The 18,691-nt window shown below is 42.0% G+C and overlaps 1 protein-coding gene across 2 annotated transcripts in view; it reads right to left on the bottom strand.

Annotated features, from left to right (window-relative positions):
- ttbk1a (tau tubulin kinase 1a) overlaps positions 1-16,985 on the bottom strand; it is a 52,793-nt gene extending 35,808 nt beyond the window's left edge. Inside the window, exon 1 of one of the 2 annotated variants that reach the window (XM_036136766.1) lies at positions 16,875-16,985. The gene's annotated coding sequence lies outside the window, so the exon portion shown is untranslated. Of the gene's footprint in view, positions 1-11,812; positions 12,557-16,874 lie in introns of those variants that run through there. The other variant, XM_036136765.1, reaches the window with a different exon arrangement.
- Positions 16,986-18,691: the final 1,706 nt, after the last annotated feature.

The following is an 18,691-nucleotide window of genomic DNA, read 5'->3' as shown; positions in this document are numbered from 1 at the left end:
CACAAAAATGGCGGTGTGTTACAAACCTCTCTGTAAGAGTTTCTAAGCGTCTTCTTTGAGAAAAGGCTTAAAGTATACATTCTTTATTTCGTGACCTGCAGCAGTTTTTTTTTTTGTATGGAAAAAAAAGCTTAAAAGCTTCTCTGCACTTCCAGTGACTATTGCCATGTTTCATTTGTTGTCACAAGGTCAAAATGATATGCTCCAAGTTGGAAGCATCAGCTAGAACATGCCCTTAAAACCCAATTTCCTAGTCGGCAGCATGCACGGGCTCAATACCGGTATTAAGGTATGTGGAAAAAAAATCATGGTTTCAAAATTCTTTTAACATAACCATGAGGAAGTGAGAAGGGCAAGAGTTTCCTCTAGATCTATGGAGCATAGAGCCGAGAACAGCAAAGCATTCCCCCTTCCCCCACCTGTTGCTGGGAAATACTCAGGAGCCGGTTAGAAGAAGGTTCCTACGATTAACCCTCTCTGATGAGGCGGCTGAATATGCTTGTTTGAAAATATTGCCACAGATAGGTTGGATTAAGAAAACAGAAGCCCCAACTGCTCTTATTAAGGCAACACCATCAAAGACTACAGGACATGCTAGTTAAATAGCTATATCCATGTAATATATTAGATTGTTCGTTCACAGTGAGCAGAATTAATATTCTGCATGATAAACACTTGAAACTATTACTGAACAATACAGATGTTTACTCGATACTTTTGCGTAAATGTACGTGTAATAATCAAAATAGCAATAACTTAATGTCACTATTAGAATCATTATACCTCTACATAGCCGTCATATTGGTATATTTTAGGTGCTCAGTTTTCTTGTGTTAAATTTTTGTGTGAATGCTGTGAGAACACTGTGTTTTTACTTAAGCATATCAAAGTGTGAGAACATTACACCAGCCCATGCCTGGTGGGATGACAGACCCTTATCATCAACCCCGATTTTATAATCCAATATGGCTGCCACACATATCAAACACACACTTGTGATAGGCTGTTGATTTGCACTTCTGAGAGCTTTTATTTCGCTAAATCAGTAGTCCACATAGTATTGTATAATGTCTGTTACAAAAACTGTTGAATACATAACACACAGACAATACAGACAATTTATTTAATATTATTAGCTCGTGTTGCTAATCCTAGTTAGCCCCTGAGCCCAACATTTATGTCCACAAATTTCACTGGTTCCAAGCACACTTTTAAGCTTGGTGCCGTTATTTTTTTTTTGTTTTTTTTCAAGAACCAAGTTTTGACTTTTGAGGTAAATAAAAAACACAGCATACATTAGATTTAGCTAACGAGGAAGCAGTGTCTGTGTTTCAACATCTGCTGGTTCTTTGTGAGACCAGCATCAACCTGAAAGCAGCTGTGTCAGCAGACATTAGAATCAAAATTTCCCAAATAGGCTTTGCCGTCGTTTAAGACAGGCAAACAACCATGAGAGTAGGGAGGAATTAAGATTTTATTCTGAAATCATATATCCTACTGAAAAGAGTGAAATAGAGCCTGTTATCATGTTCCAGGGTTTTCTTTTTGTGTTTTTAATGATAAATTTGAGCAAATATAAATATTAAAATAGATAGTACTGACACAACTAGCTGTTACTTTCAGGGTGAAAAAGAAACCAGAAACTTAGTATTGTGAAGGGGATTGCTGCACCCAACAACCTCTCTAAAATCAGCTGGATGTGTTTGACTAGAAGACGAACTAATCTCCAGGAGATCGCTGGAAACAGTCTGAGAGATTTCTGACTGGGAAGACAGTCTATGGTGCTGTGAAAATGTGTTTGCCCACATACAAATTTCTTCATTTTTTGCTTTTTTTTCTCCACACTAAAAGGCTTCAGATCATCAGACAAAGATAATTGTGAATTAACTGTGATTAACTATTTTTTTAGAAACCTGAGCTCAACTTCACAAGCAGGTCTAATTATTACTGAACCTGCAGATATAATAAAACATTTTAACAGAACTGTTTTGGCAGCTGAAAGCTACGCATCCTTGAAAACAGTAAAAATAAAAAGGGCGAAAAAAGAAAATCATTGACTATTTCTAATGCCGGTGAACGACAGTGACAGCCAAAATCAGCAGCAGAGGTAAACCTTTCCTAGAGATGCCTCAGTCAGGGCCAGAGTTAATAATTAAACAGTGAGAGAGAGGATGGGCAAACATGAGATCACTGGAAGAACCACTGCAGACCAAATAGAAGATAAAGCCCGTTCAACATTTACAAAAAAAACTCTTGATGATCCCCAAGACTTCTGGGAAATATTGGGTAGAGTTAAAGGACAAAAGTGGAACTTTTTGGAAGGTGTGGCTAATGTTACATCTGACCCAAAACTAACAGCATTTCAGAACCAGAACATCGTACTGACACGATGGTGGCACCGAGAGGGTTTGGGGCAGCTTTGTCTCATCAAGACCTTTTACGATTTACCATAATTAATGGGATGATGACTTTTGTTCTCTACCACAACACCCTGCTGGGGAATGTAGCGCCATCAGAACAGCAACTCTGGTTATGCAGCACAACATTTATCCAAAGCACAGAAGCAGGGCCACCTCTAAATGAATAAATAAATCAAGAAATAAAATTAAGTTTAGGAGTGGCCTGTTCAAAGTCTGGACATAAATCCATTTCAGATACTGTATTACGACCTTAAACTCAACGTTCATGCTCAAAAGCCCTGCAGCTGAATGATAACACGGGCCAAAATCCCTCGAAACTGCAAACTCTTGATGTCGGTTATTACAGCTAAGTCTGACTCAACTAGATTGGGGGGGATCATTTTTTTCCACATAAGATGAGGTTGGTAGGTAAGTCTGGATAGCTTTTTTCCCTCCTAATGAATGAAATTATCATTTGAAAACAGCTTTTTGTATTTGCTCGTGTTGCCTTTATCCAATATTAAAACATGCTTGATCTGAAACATTTAAGTGTAGCAAGAAAGCAAAAACAGAAGAAAAATGCAAGGGCAAATACTTTTTCACAGCGCCGTAACGGAAAAAGAATTCAGGAAAGCTTTATAGTTTACAAAGCTCAAAGTAGCTGCAGATTTGGAAAATGGCCAGTCTTTACAGGGGTTCTCTCAACCCTGACTGCTCCATCCGAACATCAGAGCATCGGCTCAAAGAAAAATCCTCACATTTTAAAGATGGGTTGTCTGAAGGTGGGTTAACTGTCACAACTGCAAGGGGATATAATCTCAAGGGATGTGATTATTCTGAGCCAGAAAAGCATAAAAACTGTTCATCCACTCTAGTGACTACTACCATCAGCTGCATTAGTCTCACAGCAGCTGTCTGCTCTTACTTTGGCGTTCTCCAGCCGGAACTGAACACCAACTTTTACTCCTCTGGGATACAACATACCGGCCATAAATGGTTATCAGCTTTGAGTAAATTTGTGGGGGAAACCTTAAGTTCAAAATGATGCATGTCAGTCCCCAAACCATGCTGTTCAGCATGCAATGCCCAAGCCGTCATCAGTGCATGCAGAGTTCAGGCGCATAATAGTAAAGGGTTCTCTGTGCTTCCGGTCTGACCAGCCCTCCTAGAGGCCTGGGAAGACTGCAAAGGAAAAAAGAGGAGGCTTCTCTGTATCTTCAGTGATACAGTCCATTAACAGCAGTACCAATATCATCAACAGATGCGCAGCCACCAGCAGCTGCAACACTGGAGATGCAGTGAAACCTGCTGCAGAATTCGACACGCTGCTGAGACTCCAGTCACTGCAGAGGAGAGCGACCACTAAGTTTCCCTGAAAGCACAGCGACAGTCTTACGTAGCTGTAAACACATCAGAAACTGCTGTTTTACTTGTTATATAGATGTAGAACAGATGGATATGTCTGAGGGGCATGACTCATTCTACTAATAGTACAGAGAAAACATACAGATGTGTCATTTGCAAGACCTCTCTTTTCCAGATCCAGAATGGCTCCAGTGGACTTTGGCTTTAGTGAACATAAACTCAGTTTTTGTCTTGTTTTTTTCTTCTAATAATGATTGTTTCATAGCCTTTCTCAACGTTGCTGTACCAATCTTATTGTGTGAATGCTGCCAGCAGATTTAAAAAGCTCCTCATGAAACAAGACACCTCAACGATTTTACGGTGAACCGTTTGATTATGTTTAATCGAGAAAGCTTTAACATATTTCAGTATTGATTGTTAAATGTTTCAAACTTTAAATGGGAACCTGTTATTTGATAAATACGAATGATTACAAGTTAGAAATGCCTCACACACCAGATAGTACTGTGTCGACAGTGATAGGTTGTTGAAAGTAGAGGTTGGCCGATATTTTGGGGCGATATCTGCGGGGGGGGGGGGGGGGGGGGGGGGGTTCTTGCATCGGTATCGGCCGATGTGTGGATGCGTTGGCCGATCTGTTAACACATTCAGCAGCCATGCCTTGAGATCACAGTGTCTAACTTTACATAAAACACCGTCCATACACTGCAGCGGTGGTCAGTGTTTATTCTCCTCTGTCTTCCCACTGAACTAAAGAAGAAGAACTTTTCTTGCTGCGACACATTCATTAAGCGCTGCCGTAAGTCGTGATGCAGATTTTTTTCTGTGTATGTTTAAAACTGCCGTCTGAAGCTGATTGTTACCATTGGCGGGTTTAAACGCAAGTTTTGAGACTTGTTTAACGTTTGTTTTTATTCTGTCATTTTTATCTTGTAAATGGAGGAAGAAAAAACAATATCAGCTCCAAAAATTGGGCCTCAAAAAATTGGCTGATGCCAATATAATCGGTATCGGCATTGGTCTTAAAAAAAACATGTATCGGTCGAGCTCTAATCAGATGTTTCAGAAATCAACGTATGATTGGCTGCATAACACATTAAATCACGGCTGCTTTTCATCGTCGATCAGTGCCTTGTAATGCTCCTCCCCGGGAGGCACGTCCTCCAGTGGAACTGAAGTCAGAGGCTTAGACTGAACTTTGTAAATCATCAAAAACCAGACTAACCCAAGACTAGCGACCCTGGCTAGTTGCTTAAGATAACCCGGCTCACGTCTGACCCAAGTAAGGGACTTTTCCTGCTCTGCTGTGACGGCTAGGTGGCTGGTTCACATATCCCATTTTGTTCTTTCCCCTCTTAGACTAAGGAACGCATTAGATTTAGGATTAGACTGTAACCCCCAACCTTTCATTCGTTATTTATTTGCGTTTTATTACTTGTTCCCCAGGTTGTTAGTTATCACTAGAATCTTATCATTTAGGAAGAGCCACGAATAAAAGATAAAAGATGTTGCATTGGAGCAAAAACTTTGTGGCATGGCAACTCCCAGATAGTGTCTTTAGATGGCCTGAGATTTGTCAGACAATTTTAAGCCTAAACAAAATTAGATTTTTTTTTTTTTTTTTGTATTGTTTGGATAAATGCTGCAGTGAAAGGCTTACATTTAATGAGTGGTTTTACTGTCACAATTGCAAACTCTAGATTTTTTTTCAAAGAAAAATTATGAGAACATGGATGCAAAACGTTTACTCAGGGACTTCACAGTTTGTACAGGCTTCTCAAAAGGCAACCTTAGCTGTGAACAATCATTACGTTTCAATCGGTGTGGACTGAAACTACTTTTAATGAACAGAGACCTTCATAAGGTGTTATAACTAAGTGAATTATATTGCACTTACTGCAGCGTCATATATAATGTCCATATAAACAAATAGAACAGCATTCAGTACTGATGTGTAAATTAGAAAAGGAGGCTTAGTGGTCCAGCAGCAGTAAACTACGGGTTGTAACGGGACCTCAGCAGCAAATCAAAGTGAATCATCCTGACAGACACCTCCTCTACAATCAAACCGCAGTCTTGACTTCTTCTCTTCGCCTTTATCTATAAATCTATCAGTTTATTATTGTGGAGGAGAGGGTGGGATGCTCTGCCAGTAGCCGAGTTGTCATCATTCCAGTTTTGATCTGATAAAGTCACTCAGAGCTCACCATAGTTCTGAGCTCCTGGAAAACCTGATGGTTTACAACAAATCCTGAGCGGGAAAATACCCTTCCTGCTCCTTTGTCAGCCTACAAGCCAAAACAGAGGGCAGAGTTAACCGTCAGAGGATGAGGAGAACGACCAGCGGCTGTCTGTCCTGGCTTCACAAGTGAGGCAGAACATGAGGGGGGGCAGGAGTTCATAAACAGTGTTTACATCTTTAATTCCTCAGAGAGCAAATGCAGTGCACAGAATCGGTGTAGGAAAAATGAAATATTCATTTAGTACTACCATGTAATGCTAGATTCACCACAAAGCGAAACTGTGAGACTTTATTGTGTTGTTTACATGGTCTGGAGCAGAGTTGTTGGGTCCATGTTTCCTGTCAATCAGCCAGCGGCAGCCTCTCATTAACGTCTGCAAGCTTTATTTGCACAATTACACTTGCTGGTAATTGTTTCAGAAATGTTAATTACATGTTTGTTCTCCTGGAAGGGAAAGGTATGTTTTTACAAAGCCATAATATCCAGATGTTGAAATGAATGATTATTTAAATAAGGTTTTTTTCTTATTATTTTGAAGTTTGGTTTCGTAATATACTCAAAAAAAATAGATTTTTGGCCTTTTTGTCAAGGAGTAACAACATAGTTTTTGCCAGAGGCTGTAGACTTGCTCATCAGGAAAGAGAAAAATGGCTTTGAAAACGTTCTGTCATATTTCCATTTCGTACTATCCCAGAATCAATTTTGTAGACGTTTCTTTTATTATTTATGACAATTTAGACATGTGAGTATAACATGTCCACCTAGATGCTTCTTATCATGTTTCTTTTCCACTAATCATGGAATCACGCAGCGCTGAAGCCGGCCTTTGATTAGGCAGTGCAGTAAAGGCTGTTTCACTCTTTTCTGGCATCTGTAAAGCAGATCAGTTGAAAACTATAGTACTGAAAAATGTAAACTGGATTATTCTAGATTTAAATCTGTTAAATTAAAGTTTGTGACCAGTATTCTTGTCATATCACCAATATTCATAGAATATAGAATAGGAATATTAACACTAAACAGAACTCAGTTTAAGGACAAGGAGCTTGGGACTAGTTTAAAAGTCAGGAGTAAAAGGATCCAGGGCCAAAAACAATCTAAAAAATTGCCCCTTTTTATATATATTTTTTTCCTATGTGATTTATCTGTTAGTAACTCAAAAAGCGAAATAACCAGTGAGCTGGACAAAACTTAAGTTTTGATGTGGCAACTCAAAAAAGGTACACTTCAAAATATTTAAAAATCCATCACGCTAGTCAGGCAGTTTATGCATTCGATTAAGGTGTGCAGGACAAGGGACACATCTGAAGGTCTCAGGACACCAGCCCTACAGGGTTTCAGTTTGAGAGCAATGAACTAGACCCTTTTAATGTCCTGCTTGGTTGTCAACTATTCCAACTAAACTATAGTTCCAGCTACAGATGTTATTCGCCAATGAGCAATAGCGTGGCCTAATGTTATGCTACTGAAGCTTTTCCCTTGGTTAGAACAGTAAAGATGGGCCCTTGCTGCCCACATGCAGCAATGATTCCTCGTTAGGAATGATGGTGATGCTCCAGGCTCACTGGTTTTTCCATCCTCAGTGCCCATTCGGTACTGTAGTTCCTGAACGCTGCAGACTGGGAACAGCCTACTGATCTGTACTCATGATATCAACCATCAGTCTGTCAAAGCTGGGGTTCAGTCTTTTTACTTCCCCCTAATCTTCAGCTTCCATTACAGGTTCTCTGTCATGTTTAGGTCAGGACTCCAAAAAACATGAATATTAGTTCCAGTCAGAAGAACTGTGTAGGTCAAATTAAAGGATTATTTTAAAGCTAAATCTGTGGAGGGGTATGAATAATCTGGGGGTTGCTTTGGGGATAAATCAGGCAGGGACAGCTACTGCAACAAGACTCCTACCCAAAGGCGAAATCTTGGCATCAAAATGTGAACTCCTGACACTTGAAATCTAACGGGCAACAAATCCTGCATTCAGTCTTTGGTAGTATTACAATTGTGCACACTTATATTACAATCACAATGTATTTGTGATATGAGGTGCAGTCCTGTGGGAGGACTTTGGTTACCGGGTAGTTGAAGGTGGTTGGTTGTCCCAGATTTGGTACACGGGTATCTAGAGGATTGAAGGCTAATTACAAATGAGCACTACAATGTTTAAATTATTACTTTGTAAAAAATTATAAATAAATATAACATCAAATTTAGATTAAATAGATTCAGGGCTTTGCTGTAATGTGACAAAATGTGAACAAGTGTAAAGGTTGGGAATACGTTCTTTGATGTCAATGTATAGATTTGTTTAAATTGTTTTGCTAAAGAACCAACTTCAGATGCTGGCTTGTGTCCATATTTAAATGCTTAAATGCAGAGAGGGCACCATGCAAATATTAATGCACTGCAGCATCAGCTCAGCTGCGTATCCCCCTGCTGTTTTATCTTCAAGATGGTTAACCACTTCATTTAGCTAAAATGCTGTGGACACCTATGCTCGGTACTTTCCAGTGGGATGTTAAGAGTAGTTTATGTAAAGGAGACATCACTTCTGCTGTCTCAGCAGTTTCACTGAAACCAGCTGATGTGCAGAAGGCTGCAGGTAAATCCTCAACTCACTGAGAAGGTCTTTTATGTTCCGTTGCTGTAAGACAACTTGCACACTCGAAGCTTTTCTGAACTGAATTCAGAATTTCATGGTGAATCTGCCATTAGATGGAGGAGAACATCAGACGTACAGTTTTATAGCTTTGTGAACTGAACACACACGGATCAGGCAGCCGCGTCTAGCTGAGCATAGGCAGAGTAGGACACTTTTGTGAAAGCTTTCAAGAATAGCTCAAATTCCCCATTTTGAAAACGCAACATATCCAAACCATCGCAGGATAATATCAGAGAAAAAAAGTATTGTGCACACAATGTATTGCCTCAGTTTCCTTACGTCCCTGGCTTCTCAACATGTTTCTGTAAAAATAATTCAAGCAAGAAATTAGTCTGAGAAGTCTTAATCACTGCTCGGTTCTCTGGGTTTCCAGAAAATACGGGAGAAAAGCAAAACTAAACACAAACACAACTGTATGCTGGACTAAAATTGGACTAAAAAAGTACAGATTTTACAATTTCAAGTAAATCTGTGAATTTGATTTTGATGGTTTGGCGGTTTTCAGTTTGAACCTTTCACTGCCAAAAAATGATCTCCAAGTGCCTCTTTTTAGATCTATTATTAAAGGGAATCCAAATAAAGTCATCTAAATCAAACTTTTCCAGTTCATCTGAAGAACTTAAAAGACTAATTTTAAATACTTTTTGCTTGGTAATTTTTAGGAGATCTTCTGTTTAGCCAAACAAAAAAATGGTTGTTAAATCTACTTATCCATGCTAAATGTCTGTTTGCAAACATCTCCAGCATAAAAGTAGTACCACCCTTCAGATAAATACAGTGCTGGCTGCATTTATACGCCTGGTAAAGATCTACAAAAAGCCTTCAAATATATATGTGTGTGCGTGTTTATGTGTGTGCGCGCACGCTGGTATGTTTTCACACAGTATAACCTGTGGTTGGAGAACGTTTATTCAGTGGGTGAAATAATCCAATCGTGCCAAATAAGTTTTACCAAAAGATTTGATGGAATTTTAACTAGAAGCACGTGAACCTGCGACCAGAAAAAGGTGGATTGCCCCTTCTTGGTTGAAACTCTGTCTCTGCCTCAAGCGGAGGAGTCTAAGCATCCTGCTGTCTTGTTCATGAGGGATGATACGCTGGAACTGGAGATGGACGGTCGGATTGGGGCTGGGTCTACAGTAATGCCAGCGCTGCGCCGGTCTGTTGTGGTGAAGAAAGAGCTGAGTCAAAAAGCAAAACTCTCCCATCTACATTCTGATTCTCACCTATGGTCGTGAGGTCTGGATCATGATTGAAAGAACAAGATCTTGGATACAAGTACCTAAAATCAGTTTTCTCCCAAGGGGTGCTGGACTCAGCTTTAGAGATGTGGGGGAGGAGCTTTGTTATTAGGAGGAAGCCTGTATTTGGGAGTTTTCCAGGTTGTTCCCACTGGGAAGAGATCCCGGGACAGATGTGGGCTCAATCCAAATACCCTTATAGAGCAAGGGCTCTTTAGCCAAAGCAGAAGTGCGTCAGCAGTAGCCATGATAAGTGCTGTCCGAATAGTGCAGTCAGTAAGGAAGGAGGTAGACTGTATGCTCCCTCCCACGACTAGTTTTGCCTAGGAACCCCACAACGACCTTTACCGGTGCTAAGGAGCTATAAGGTATCCCACAATCCTTTGCGTGATATGACATATCAGCACAGCTCCCTCACGGAAATCAACAAAAATGGCCGGAGAGAAGAGAGTGCGCACTTTGTACTTTATTTTCAGAAGGCTGTAGGTCTGAATTTGACTCACATCATCCATGAGAGTTTCTGTCACATGGTGATGTCGGAGTTAAAGGCTGTCTGAAATCAGCACAGCAGTCCGAAGCGGCATTCCTTCTCACAATAGAGTTCTTACTGTTGACCCCGTGAAATGTCAAGGAATAGGAGCTCGAAGCAACTAGTAAGGGTATTTGGATGGAGCCCCAGAACTCTCTGGAGGGGCTATGTATCCTGTATGGCCTTTTGAATGCCATAGCGACATCCTCCAGAAACAGCTGGAGGATGTCGCTATGGAGAGAGGGATGGATGGATGGATGGATGGATGGATGGATGGATGATTGGATGGATGGATGGATGGATGGTTGGATGGATGGATGGATGGATGGATGAGGCTTAGATTGAGCTTTTTGGCAAGAAACAGTCCAGGTGGCTTTAGTGAGGAACAGGGTATATGTAATATGTAAAAGTATCACATGTCCACAGTTAAGCATGGTGGGGGTTGTGGGGGGTCTGTGATGGCTCGAGTGCATGGCCTAAAAAAACTACACATCCTTGAAAAGCTAAATTAGAATTTGGTGGCCAAACAAATGGTCATATCGACACAGAAATGGTTCACCAGAAAGGAATTCAATCTTTTATCATGGCCATCTTAAAATAAAGACGGAGCTGAAGAAGGGAGAGGATAAGAGAGGACCCAGAACTCTGGACGATCTGTAGCAGTTGTGAAAAGAAGAATTTGTGAAATGATCTCCGAGTGAGATTACGCTTCAGCGGTAAAGGATCACTTTATTTAAAGGCTTTTCAGAAATCTTTCCCATGGGCTCATAATAATTTTGGCTAGCACTGTAAATATTCAGAAATGGTTCCGTCCCTGCTCTGCTCCAGCAGAGACAGGAGTTTCCTTATGAATGACATCTTTTAATTGGCTGATCATTAATGTCCTTAAAGTTAACGGTAACAGGCTGAGCTGAACTAAACGACTGGAAAGTAACAAAATCACTTTCTTAGGCTGCACTTGCCAGCGTCAACACGGCGTGTTTGCTCTAAACAAAGAATGAACAAAGTGTCCAGATGAACAACAGAGCGCGTGAGAGCTTCACTTCCGCTCTGATCCAGCTCTGAACCGCAGCATCCCTGCATCACTCTTTATTCAATCTGTCCTCTGCAGTGCACAGTCATGGGTCCTCGGCGCGCATGCGTACCATCACATTCTCCTAATCAATACATTGGGCCCGCACTGGACCACGCTATGAATTACAGAACCTCCCGGCTACACAGCCCGCATCAGCATCCGGGAGGGGATGCGCGGGTCTCGCTCGGATCAAACGTCGCCGACGCACGTTATTCATTTCACACGTCGGCCCGGAACGTTCCCCACACACGCCCAGTAAATGTAAGAGCTGCTCCGGGCCCAGACCGGTCCGGATCGGGCCTACCTGGCACACCGTCCGCTCCTTTTCCGCCTTTTGGGAATCTTCATCTGGGATTTTACTTCGGCACAAACCGTTCTGGTCCAGAAAACCCACCGTTCCACCGAGAAGGGGTCGAGGTCTGGGCCTCAGACTCCCACAGGACTAAATCACCATTTATTCCTCCTCAGACACAGGCCGTATCCACCCGCACCGGGTCCGTCCGAAACCCAGACGTCCCGCCGCAAGTCCGGCACGAGCAGAGTCCAGAAACCAACCCAAGGTGCTGTTCTCGGAACCCCGCCGCCGTCCCGGACGCATCTGATGCTGCAGCTGATGGTGATGCTGAGGAGGAAGAGGAGGGCGGGGGGAGGAGGAGGAGGAGGAGGATGAGGAGGAGAGGGTGGAGGAGGATGCGGAGCGGTTCCTTCCTCCCGTTGGACCGGATCCGAAAGACGATCCGCAAGAAAAGGCCGAACCGGAGACCCCCGGCTGAGGCAGAGCCGTGCGGGCTGTCGGGGCGGCGCGCGGCTGTAAGGATGTCCGCTGCCAGCCTGTTTGTCCGCACTGCAGCTCTGCCTCCGCCGGCGTCAGAACGGCGACGGCAAACCACAACATCCGGCAGGCCCTTTCAAAATAAGCTCCCTCTGATTAGCGCTGCCGGTTAATCAGGTTGAGCGCTCCAAGGCGACGACGTCTGAGCTCTGAGAGCAAAGAGGCCGCGCACCGCGCCGATTCACACCCCGGTCCACACACTGCAAAAACGGATCTAAAAATAAGTAAAATGTTCTTAAAGATATTGCATTTATCCTTGATTTGAGTAGGTAAATAAGATTATCTGCCAATTGGAATGAGTATTTTTACCCCCAAATAAAAACGTCCTGCACATGAAATAAGATGATTGAGATGAATTGTTCCTGTTTTAAGTGCAAAAATCTTATTCCATTGGCAAATCATCTTATTTACCTGCTCAAATCAAGGACAAATGCACTAATTTTAAGAACATTTACTTACTTCTAGTTCCGTTTTTGCAGTGCATTTATCCATGTGACAACAGCAAACTCTGATGCAGGTCGATGGGGTTTTTATGTCATGGATCGAATAATTGTAAAGTGGCCGACATATAAAGCGCTGATTGGTGAAAAACTAACACTGCCAATCACTCTGACTCCTGAAGAGTATGTCTTGTGTTTTTGGTCTGTGTGTTATGTGTGAATCTGAGTGAAATCTGACCTGGACTCTTGATTATTCACCATTACCATGGGGCCAAACAGGGTAGCAGCATCATTTTGTGGCCAAGATCTCAGCATGGAAGCTGCTCAGAGTTAATGGGGGATTGGATGGACACTCCTGGAGTAAAAGTTGTTAGAGGCAACTGGGACAGAGGCAACAACAACAATACCACGGTATTGTTTTAACCGAAGCATATTTACGCTGGCCCAGTCAAAGTCCGGATGACCAATGGAGAATCTGAACCAAGACATGAAAACTGTTGTTCACAGAAGCTCTCCGCCCAGTCTGACTGAGGTTGATCTACAGTATTTTGCGAGAATTAGCAAACTTTTCTAGATGTGTGAAGCTGGTACAGATCTCAAAAGGCTTTCATCTAAACTTGCAGTGAATTCTTGTCTTTTGTAATTATTGGTATTGTTTGGGCTGAATACAAATGCATTTTAATTATTTTCGGGTGTTTATTTTCAAAAGCACTGTTTTTCTTTCCACGCCTTTATCATTCACTCATTTGTTACATAAAATCCAGAAAAATAAATACATGACGGGCCACCGCAGTGTGATAAAATGTGAAAAAACGTCGAGGACTCTGGGATTTCATGTTGGTGTTAGCTAAATCCCTTTATCAGTTTATGGAAGACGGGTAAAACACCAGAGTGCATTAGCAAAGAGCCAGCCAGAGATACCATAAAGTATCCACCCGCCTTGGTTTTTCACATATTGTGTTACATTCTAACCTGTTATTTAAATTATAATCCCATTTTATGTGATGGATATGATTAAAATAGTCTAAGTTAGTGAAGTGACATGAGAACAATATATGAGAAAGACTAGACAAAAACTCAAAATTGCCACACTGGGTTTATCCACCCCATTTGTTGCCAAGTCCCTAAAAAGTTCTGGTGCAACCAGCTACCATCAAAAGTCACATAATCAGAGACATGTAGTCCTCCTGTGGGTTATCTGGGTGTCACATGGGCTCCATCCGAATACTCTCAATAATATCTCATACCTTCTGTTCCTAGCTTCCCTAGGAGGACAGGCGCGTCAGACTGCGGTGCCGATTTCAGACGGCCATTAACAGCAACAAACCCGTCAAGAGAGGAAACGCTTTACCTGGTCCTTTCCCAGCACGTTTCACAGATGATCAGTGGTGGCGCACCAATATGGCCGTACTCGCACATCTGCACTGGTACCATTCAGTCGACCTCTCACTTCTGCTGAGTTAGTGCTCTTCAGCTGAGCTGAGGCCTGTCAGTCAGCGTTCTCTGCAGACCTTCCCTCAGCACCTCTAAGCAGAGATCCAGTCAGTTTGCTTATGATTTACAGGTCAGCTTTTGAACAGCTGAAACTTGTTTAATGGACGCACAGCATCTTCCAGCTGTGTAACACAATTGATCCTACACACCATCTTTACAGTCTTATGTTACAAGTTTCAGAGTTTCCATAATATTGATGTCACAGACAAAGTGTGCGTTCTCATTTAACATATTAGTTTGTAATAGCAACTGTATTTCTATTATTTTTTCCAAAACATTTTTACATTGTGTTGAAGGAATAAACATACAATTGATCAGATCTTTTTTCCTGACACTTGTCAGATGTTTTAAATCATCCATCAACCATCAGTCTTTCCACAAAACTAGTAGCATTTCATCTGCCCTCGCTAATATTAGCTTAGTATGTGGAAACCCTAGGAGCAGATACATTTCAGCTGGTAGACATGGCTTTTATAGCTCACACAGCTCCTGTCCTGAAATCACAGCAACTCCACAAGCATGCGACCAAACACTGGAACGCAATGAACAAGGAAGGCAGCTCTTACATTCCGCACCAAGTGGTCTCGTTTATTTTAATTGGAGAGCAATTCCTTTCTTAATAAAATCTTTGATGACAAATTCCTAGAACCTCTGTGTGAAAGAAAGGCTCTGTGCACCACCTGCGTTCCAAAAACCATGGCTTCTCAGGGGATAAATCGGCTAATACCAGGCCAGCCTCCAGTTGATTTGCCGCAAAGGCTGAAGATTTGCATTTTCATGAGAAACGTTCAGTCTCCAAGAACAATCGCAGAAAAACCACTGAAATGTTCAACGTAACTGAAACCGGCTCCATTAATGTAAGCTTGCTAGAGATGCTCCAGAATCTGGCTGACTTTGGCTTGATCAGCGATCAACAGGTCAACAGAGGAGTGTCCTCTAAAAGACACTATCAATAAGATGAAAACAAAATCAGCAGGTCAGCATCTAACAGAAAACCGGAACCACCCATTTAAAGCCTGACTGTTGAATTTTTAACGCCAACACCCCGCTTTGATGACCCAGTGAAACGAACCACTCAAAGCAAAACACACACAATTAATATCATGTTTATATAATTTTCTTTAATACAGACACAAAAGCCACTAGCTCCGACTGCTGTTCTGGTTTGGTTTGCTGGTCGCATGACATGATGATGATGAAGATCCTAGGAACTTACTACGATGCATTTATGCTCACCAATACATTTGGTGACGGTTGTTGTTTAATGCTGCAGAAAATGCTATAAATTGGCATTCAAATTTTATGTAAACCCCTGAAGAAATTACAATCAAGCTTATTTTGTTGCCCATAGAGGCTGGGGTCTTGGTTTGCAACACACCGAAAGCAGACAAACCTGAGCACTATTTATCTAAATATCTATTTAAGAGCCATAGCATCATTGCAATATTAAGCAATATTATCCCACATAACATGTTTCCCTAATAGAATGTTTTATATGAGGGTCGCAGGCCTTCGCTCTCATCTGACCAGAGAACCACTCATGATTGTGGTGTCGTAGATATCTCGTAACAAAACATTGCTTCATGTGACTTTCATTCAACAGCTGCCTTCTTGCGGCGTAGAGGCCAGATTGGTGGAAAACGATGCTGTCAACAGATCCCTGAGCTGTGGGTCTCTGCAGCTCCTCTAGAGTTATAGTGGGCCCCTTGACTTACAGTCAGTTATAAATGATGTCCTTGCTTAACCTGATAGTTTACCTGGATAAGCATCTCTTGCTGTAGGTTTGTTGCTGAACCAGACCATTTCTATTTTCAGACGATGGATGAAACATTGTTCAGTGATATGCTCAAAACTTGGGTAATTGCTTTATAACCTGAAACCCTTGTGCAGGTCTAATACAGTAAAATAAACTGGAATCTGTTATTGTAAGCGAGAAAAAGTTCAGGGTGTATGAACGCTTAAAGGCATTGGAAACATGTCATTTCTTAATATCATTAAAAGTCACACTAGTTGTACACTTTTTAAAAGTATTTAGCAAAACTCCCGCTCTGTGTGAAGGTGTAGAACAAACAGGAAAAGCTTTCTGCTGCCAAGCAGTGTTGGAAACAGCAGAATCCCCTACTTCAAATATGAGTAAAAAGACAAGTACTGCATTCTTCTACACCTTCCCACATCAATGTCACCAACATGCATTATACCAAATAATAGAAATTCCAAGCTAAACGTAATGGTGACTTTCCTCAGCCGCTGGGTGAGGCATGAGAGGCTGGCATGTCCCACCCTGCTTGCACCACCTGAATGCCTCATCCTGTTCAGGCCCGTTTTTAGCGCTGCACACTGCCGTCCGCCTGCTGCTTTATTTTTATTTTAGCAAAGTATACTTCCTGGGTTGATTTCTCACGCACCACAACGCCGAATAAATGATCTTCTCTCTCCGCTGGAGCTCTTACTGCTCCGACATCCATCCAGCCAGTGGCCTCTCTCACACATCCACACATGCACAGCGTCCCCCTCCTGTGTCTCTGTGGGCTTCGCGCTCAGTTCCGCCGGCTGCCGTGTCTTTTGACTCCATGGAGATATTCGTCGCCTGTTTGTCTTACCTGGATGTTGCTATCCGTCCGGAGGACATAGAACCGAGCAGCTTCCACTCCCTCTGCTCCATCTCTTCAGCATCAGCACCACACGCTTCCTCGTCGGCGGCTCTCTGTTTGAGCCGCAGCTCCACTGCGCCCCCTGCTGGTGGGGTTTCTCAACCATCGCAACGCGCAGTACTCTGATATTTGCTAAGAATACGAGCCTTAAATACATGAGATGTAGTTCAGGTTGCAGTTATACACCATTTCCCTAATTCTGACTTGTAATTAAACTAGAGGCACAGTAGTGTACAGACACCATTTAAGCATTTGAACGCAGATGGAGAGAGAGACTCTGACTTTCTGCTGCTACAACTACAATTAGCAAATCCAACTTGTTTTCCCAACTTTTGACTAGTAGGCAACACACCAAGCTGCACCTTCGTTCTTCTTCTGTAATGTTTGAGACGTTATGGAAAGTAACATTATTTCGTTCTCCAGTGGTGGTGTTCCACCTTTTCTGAGAAACTGACTGTTTTGGTTTTCATTGCGTTTAAAGCAATCTTCCAAACTAAGGGAAATAAGCGCTTGGAATACAGCACAATATGCAATGAATTCATTGCATCTATTGCAGGACAGAGAGCAGCGCTAGGCTTTTGAATGTAATAGGCTACATCGATTAACTTTTCAATGTTTTTTTTTTTTTGGGGGGGGGGGGGTGTGCATACAAGTTTGAGTAGACATTTTAAAAACGGTCGCTTCTTATTTGGCGTGTTTGAAGGAAACAAAGAGAGAAGAGAAAGAAACTCTGGACTTGTTTTAAGCAAATGTCAAAGATTCATACATCTCTAAGGCCAAACCACTTGGCAAATCAGATCATAATCTGTTTTTTTCTGCTCCTTTTCAAAGGCCACCTGCAGTAAAGAGAGCTGTGAGATAATGGTCACAGGAAGCTAAGGAAGCCTTTAAGGGTTGTTTTGAGGCAACAGACTAGGATGCACTGTGCCAGCCACATGGAGAGGACATCAATGCCTGACTGAGTGTGACTGATTGTATAAACTCTCTGGGTGGACACCCCCACCAAAACAGTGAGATGCTTGCCCTACAACAAACCCTGATCACCAGTGACCTGGAGGAACTGCTGAACGTGGATAAAAAGGCAAGGAAGTGAGATAAGGAATTACTAAGGATTATACAGAATAAACTCAAGATAAGAGAAAGCAAGGAGATGTACAGGAAAAAGCTGGAGAGCAAGGTCCAGGAGAACAATATCAGAGATGTGTGGTCAGGGGTGAAGAAGATCACTGGCTTCCACACCTTGGAAATCTCCCCATACTCCTGAATGAGCTTTGCTTCACAAACCTTTCAAGGCTGACGTTATCCTAGTGGCTTTTGCATCTTTTCTACCACACTTTTTCCTGCAACTTGTCCTGCTTGTTTACAGCTGACTGGACATCCAGCTTCTTCAATAATGACCTTTTGGGGCTTTCCCTTACTTGGAGGGTGCCAGTCTTCCAAATGATTATGCAGCCCATGACATGGCCGCCACATAAAATTTCTGTATTAAAAATATTGCATTTTTTAAAAATTCATGTAACAAAACAGAATTCTGGCTATTCATCAAAAATAACAAAATAAGGAGAAACCCTTCCAACGTATCACTCTGTGTGTAATGAATTGTACTAAGAAGTACAATGATGCAGCCATTTACTGAGATGAACCTGCTGGTGTAGAGTACACATGCATTTTCAGTGCAGATAAAATGCATAATATTTGCTTGCTTCATCTGAAACAACTTCTAACGTTTAGTCTTTTTCTCCCGTGAAATATTCCAGCACACCGGA

The sequence above is a fragment of the Fundulus heteroclitus genome, chromosome 5, assembly GCF_011125445.2.
Source record: "Fundulus heteroclitus isolate FHET01 chromosome 5, MU-UCD_Fhet_4.1, whole genome shotgun sequence".
Classification (NCBI taxonomy): Eukaryota; Metazoa; Chordata; class Actinopteri; order Cyprinodontiformes; family Fundulidae; genus Fundulus; species Fundulus heteroclitus.
This window is presented reverse-complemented; position numbering and strand designations above follow the sequence as displayed.